General features: G+C 37.2%; 1 long non-coding RNA gene across 1 annotated transcript in view; it reads left to right on the forward strand.

Annotated features, from left to right (window-relative positions):
* The first annotated feature begins 2185 nt into the window (after positions 1–2185).
* The window catches only part of LOC128247290 (uncharacterized), a 7270-nt gene continuing 3617 nt past the window's right edge, over positions 2186–5838 (forward strand). Inside the window, exon 1 of the long non-coding RNA XR_008263659.1 lies at positions 2186–2425. This is a non-coding gene — a long non-coding RNA (uncharacterized LOC128247290). The remainder of the gene's footprint in view (positions 2426–5838) is intronic.

Genomic DNA, 5838 nt, shown 5'->3' on the forward strand with positions numbered 1-5838 from the left:
CATCATCATCATCATCATTTTGTTTTGGCATCATTGTTGCTATTATTATTGTTCTCTTCTTTTTCTGTATGTTGGTTATTATAATGAAAATAATCAGTATCAAGCTAGTGATGAGGATTTACATGCAGTAACAACAGGTGCAACATTTTCATTAGTTGAGTGGTAAGAGATGTTGATAAATATGATGATGATGATGATGATGATGATAGTGGTTGTGGGGAAGATGATAACACTAAAATGTGGTGGATGAAAATAATGATTGTTTTTAGGAAGAGAGCTGATTAAACTGACACCAGTGTGTGACTGACACTTATCTAATGAACACCCACCAACAAAAAGATGAAAGACCAAATTGATCTTGATGAAAACTGAATGTAGAACATAAAGATTACCATTTCAACCTATGAGTATCACTAATGAGTGAAATGCTTTTAGGAATATCTACAGATATCTAAAGAAATCCAGCTTCCCAGAACCTGTTAGGGACATACACAGTCACTAGACTGAATGCACTGTTCTTCTTTCATCTTGCACATCTGCAACAGCAACACCCATTACAATCTCTAACTGCTAACTCCAACATATATCATAATGCAAACAGGTTACACTGGCAACCAACACCTTAACAACAACTATTACATACCTATATAAGCAGGTTGAAAGAGACAAGCACAGATTAAAATTATGTTATATAACTTTGGTACTACCCACTTTGTATAACTGAAATGCATTAATTTTGACCATTTTACCTTCAGATGATTGGAGCTAACAGCACAGGTGCAAGATGAAAGAAGAACAGTGATCGAAGTTGTAAAGAAATATTTATTTACCATTACTTAATATAATGCCATACCTCAATGGGCAGGTATGATATAATTGAAAGAGCATGCGAAGTTAAGAAAGTTAATTTCAGCCTGTATGTGTGTACACGTTCTCATAGTAGTAGTCCATAAATAGTGATAGAATGACGTTGTAAGAAAAAAGAAATCGAGGAAGTGAAAGTTATAGAGTTGAGGGAAGTTGTGTCTCATGGTCGCTGATTGTAACTTTCTCTTTCCCTCTGGCCGTTTGGTCTCAAGTGGCTGCATGCTTGTGACTATGACTCTAGTTGTCTGTTCACTAACTGATGGTCGCTCTCACTAACTGATTTTGCCTTACCAAATTCTAGTATTTATAACTATCCAAAACCAGCTAGAAGGAGAGACATATTGTTGAGAACAATGAATTTCGTTGGTGGTCAGTTATCTCTATTCTAGCTTTTGGTGGCCTAGAAGAGGTTAGAAGGGTCAAGTGGCAAAGACATTATTTTGCTTAGCGAAAGCATCTGGCAAATGTAATAGCTGTCACTCGCAGAAAAACTATTGTCTTACTGTGAGAAAAGTGCTGTTGAACTTTGTGCTAAGTGAACTTTGGCAATTGAGGATCGAATCCATGCTATGCCTGCATGAAGCCACTACAGGTATTTCATCAATACTAGTTTCTAGCATAACACAAGACTATACGCTTTATAGGAGAATTTTCAGTGATTGAAATGAGAAACAAAGGAAGCTTCTAAAACATTTATATTTCAGATGCAAAGACCTATCTCCAGAACAAAATAGTTAAAGAAAAATGCATTTACACAGATCTTGTGATTTTGGATTGCCCATGTTATTCTGAAGATAGTCCTTCACGTCTGAGTTTCTAAAACTTTCTGCAATGTTAGATGCATTCTTTATTTCTCATTTTATTAAATTTTCTACTTCTGTACTACAATACTTCAAGCAAGCTACAATGCACTCCCAAAAATAAATAAATAAAAATAAAACCAGCATTTGTAGGATTTGAACTCAGAATGGAAAAGAACTGATTAAATTGACTCAAAGTATTTTATGTAGCAAACTGCCATCCACCACCATCTGGTCCTTCTCCAATTTAATTATTTCAGGTATATACAGAAAATGCTATTGGAATGGAAATTAAAACTAATCTCTTATTATCATATTTAGGCCCCAATAATGAACATTAGTGGATATAGAAGTAGGAAAGGAAGGGAGAAGAAAAGAGAGAGAGAAAGAGAGTGGTGGTGACGGAAGTAGTTAAAAGAGATTGAGAGAGAGAGAGACAGAAAAATTGATTGCAAAAGAGAGGAAAAATATTTGCTGAAATTATGTTTAATTATGTACACATGTAAATGATTTCCCTTCAAAATTGATTTTGTTGTCAATATATATGCACATAGAAACACATCTGAATGCAAACTTTGTTGATATAAAATTCATGAACAATGAGGCATATAGACACACATGCAACAACACACACAGAGAAACCCCCCACTAACACACACACACACACACTCTAATTAATGTTCGCAGGGAAAGAGTTGACTGTGACTGTGAAGATTCAGCTTAGTACCTGTCATCAGACTGTAAGCCAAGACTTTGAGGTTGGTGTTAAATTTTCCTATGTAAAAATTAATATGTACTCAACTAAAAAAGTTAGTGAGAAATTCTTCAATTTAATGTTGAATTGCTTATATTTATAAATTTACTCTCTTTCTCTCTCTCTCTCTCTCTCTATCTCTATGTATGCCAGCATGGAAAATGGACATAAAATGATGATGATGACGATGAGGATATATATATATATATATATATATATATATGTATGTATGTATGTATGTATAAAGCAAAGACTCCCTTCAGTCATGAATGACCATGGGATTGCACCTAAAAAGTTACCCCGCAAAGCACAAGTCTGGGCAAGGATGTTTATGGAAGACCAGCAGTCATCCCTGCATGCCAGCCTCTCCTTTCCATGCCACCGATGTTATCCAAGGGAAAAACAAATGCTGATGCTGATATGGCTCGGCACCAGTGATGTCTCAACTCATTTCTAAAGCTGAGTGAACTGGAGCAATGTGAAATAAAGTGTCTTGCTCAAGAACACAACACACAGCCTGGTCTGGAAGTTGAACTCATTATCGCATAATTGTGAGCCCAGCACTCTAACCAAGGGGCCATGCACCTTCAATAAAGCACGCACGCACACACGTACATTCATCATCATCATCATCATCATTTAACGTCCGCTTTCTATGCTAGCATGGGTTGGATGATTTGATTGGGAACTGGTGAACCAGATGGCTGCACCATACTCCAATCTGATCTGGCAGAGTTTCTACACCTGGATGCCCTTCCTAACACCAACCACTCCAAGTGTAGTGGGTGCTTTTACGTGCCACCGGCACAAGGCCCAGTCTGGCGGTACTGGCAACGGCCATGCTCAAATGGTGTTTTTTACGTGCCGCCTGCACAGGAGTCAGTCCAATGTTTTGTTCACATGCCACTGGCACAAGTACCAGTAAGGCGAAGCTGGAAATGATTGCGCTCAAATGGTGCTATTTACGTGCCACCGGCACGGAAGCGGGAATGCTGCTCTGGCAGTGATCCCACTCAAATGGTGGTGTTAGCGCTCCACTGGCATGGGTACCAGTCATCGAATTTGGTTCAGTTTTGATCTCACTTGCCCCAACAGGTTTTTGCAAGCTGAGTTTAGTGTCCAATGAAGGAAGGTTGGCATGGTTGCCAGTTGTCGAATTTGGTTCAAATTCGATTTTGATTTCACTTGCCTCAACAGGTCTTCGCAAGCAGGGTTTTGTGTCCAAAGAAGGAAAGGTATGCATAAGTGGGCTGGCTACATTATATATATTATTATAAACAAGATTAAACTTAGATGTTCTCCTGGGGCTACAAGCTACAGTAGCATTCACCCTTAGTGGTTAGATGCATTTAAGTGGCAAATACACTTCACGTTGTCGTGCAGCTACTGTTTATACATCGTTCAGAGATTCATTATATATATATATATATATATATATAGAGAGAGAGAGAGAGAGAGAGAGAGAGAGAGAGAGAGAGAGAGAGAGAGAGAGAGAGAGAGAGAGAGAGAGAGAGAGAGAGAGAGAGAGGGGGGAGATACATGCATTCATTACTGTATCATGCATGCATGCACATATACATAATACATGATTGTATAATTTTGACAGATGGTATCTGCCTTAATCAACCTCATTCTGATAATCTCCATTACATTTATGTGTTTTGAGATAACTCGTAAGACCAGCAATTGACCTGTGCTTGGTACAACCATATGTGACAGATGAGATTCAAAACTTCTATAGGGTTTCTATAGCTTACATGTATTAAGTATTTGTTCATACCTGCTTTTGATGAAGTGCAATAAGTCACATTGAACTGACCAGCATAATTTCTATTCATGAAAATATGACAATAACATTAGAAAAAAGTTTCCTGCCAGCATGTGTTTAGATTTGTGACTATTCACCTCTAACTGGTTAAGCTTGAATGTGTTGCCACACATCCATTGCCACAAGACTTTCATAGAGAGACAAGATAAACCAGATGGAAATTGTCAGTGGCACCCTCTACTCTACAAAAGCTGAAGATTGATGTTTTATGCTTTGCGTTGTATGCCAGTCTTCCAGCTCAAATTTGTTGAGGGCTTGAGGCTTCACCATTAACCACAGTGATATACTAAAACTTCAACATAACATCTTCCGCTCAAGCTTAAAACCAGCCCTGATCCCACTCTCTAAGTATCAGTAACTGGAATCCAATGACAAACATTACAAAATGACTGACAGCTCCATTACCTGCAGGTTTGATTTCAGAGTACCCTATCTCAGACTTTTCCTATCAAAGATACCTACATTTTTTCAGAAATGCACATCTGCTCACAATTGGATGGCCATTGACGCCTATGAGTTCATTAAAACCTTTAATGTGTCTTTTTCTTTGTATCTCACAGCGTATCCAAAAAATTAGGCTTGGTGAGGTTACCAGTTTAGTTGTCAATGACTCATCCATGCAACAGGTTGTACTGAGTTCCATGTTATCAGTAGCATTCTAGAGAGACTTAACATAGCAGACACACAAACATGCATGCGTGCACACACACACACACACACGCACACGCGCGCACACACACACACACATTTATTGTGAAATTGAAGTGCACATTCTATGCTGCTGATGTGGTCATTAAGGATAATTAACCAGACATAAACATCAGTACTGGAAGTTAGTAAGAACTGCAGTTGATTGTTTTTATAAGTCTCTCGTTATTACAAGCACTGTCTTGGTCTTGTGAGCCATGATACTCAACTCTTCATTACTTTTCATACTGAATATTATGTATTCACTGCACATGATTGCTTATTGTCATGTCATTGTGACCTGAGCATTTGATAGTATTAATTCTAATATTCCAAAACATCAGCTGAACTACCTTAGTAAAACTACCATATATTTTATATTTTAATATTCAGTTCACTTGTAAGCAGAAATGTAGAAGAGAGGAGGAAGAAAACAAAATGGAATGTTTTAGATTACGACTTGTCATCTTAAAAAATAAGAAATTGTACTTCAAAGAGAATATGTATGTATGTATGTATGTATGTGTGTATGTATGTATGTACGTATTTATGTATGTATGTATGTATGTCTGCATGTATGTACATATGTATGTGTGTGTGTCTGTGTATATGTGTATGTACGTACATACGTATGTATGTATCTGTGTGTGTGTGTGTGTGCTTGTATGTACATATGTATGTGTGTATGTATGTACGTATGTACATATGTATGAGTGTGTGTGTGAGTGTGTGTGTGAGTGTGTGTATGTGTATGTATATATATATATATGAGCGTGTATGTATGTATATATATCTATGTACATATGTATGTATGTGTGTTTGTATATATGCATGCATCTATGTATCTATGTACATACATATGTAAGTATGTATGTGTGTTCGTATGTAAGTATGCATGTATC

This window comes from Octopus bimaculoides, chromosome 3 (assembly GCF_001194135.2).
Source record: "Octopus bimaculoides isolate UCB-OBI-ISO-001 chromosome 3, ASM119413v2, whole genome shotgun sequence".
Taxonomy (NCBI): domain Eukaryota; kingdom Metazoa; phylum Mollusca; class Cephalopoda; order Octopoda; family Octopodidae; genus Octopus; species Octopus bimaculoides.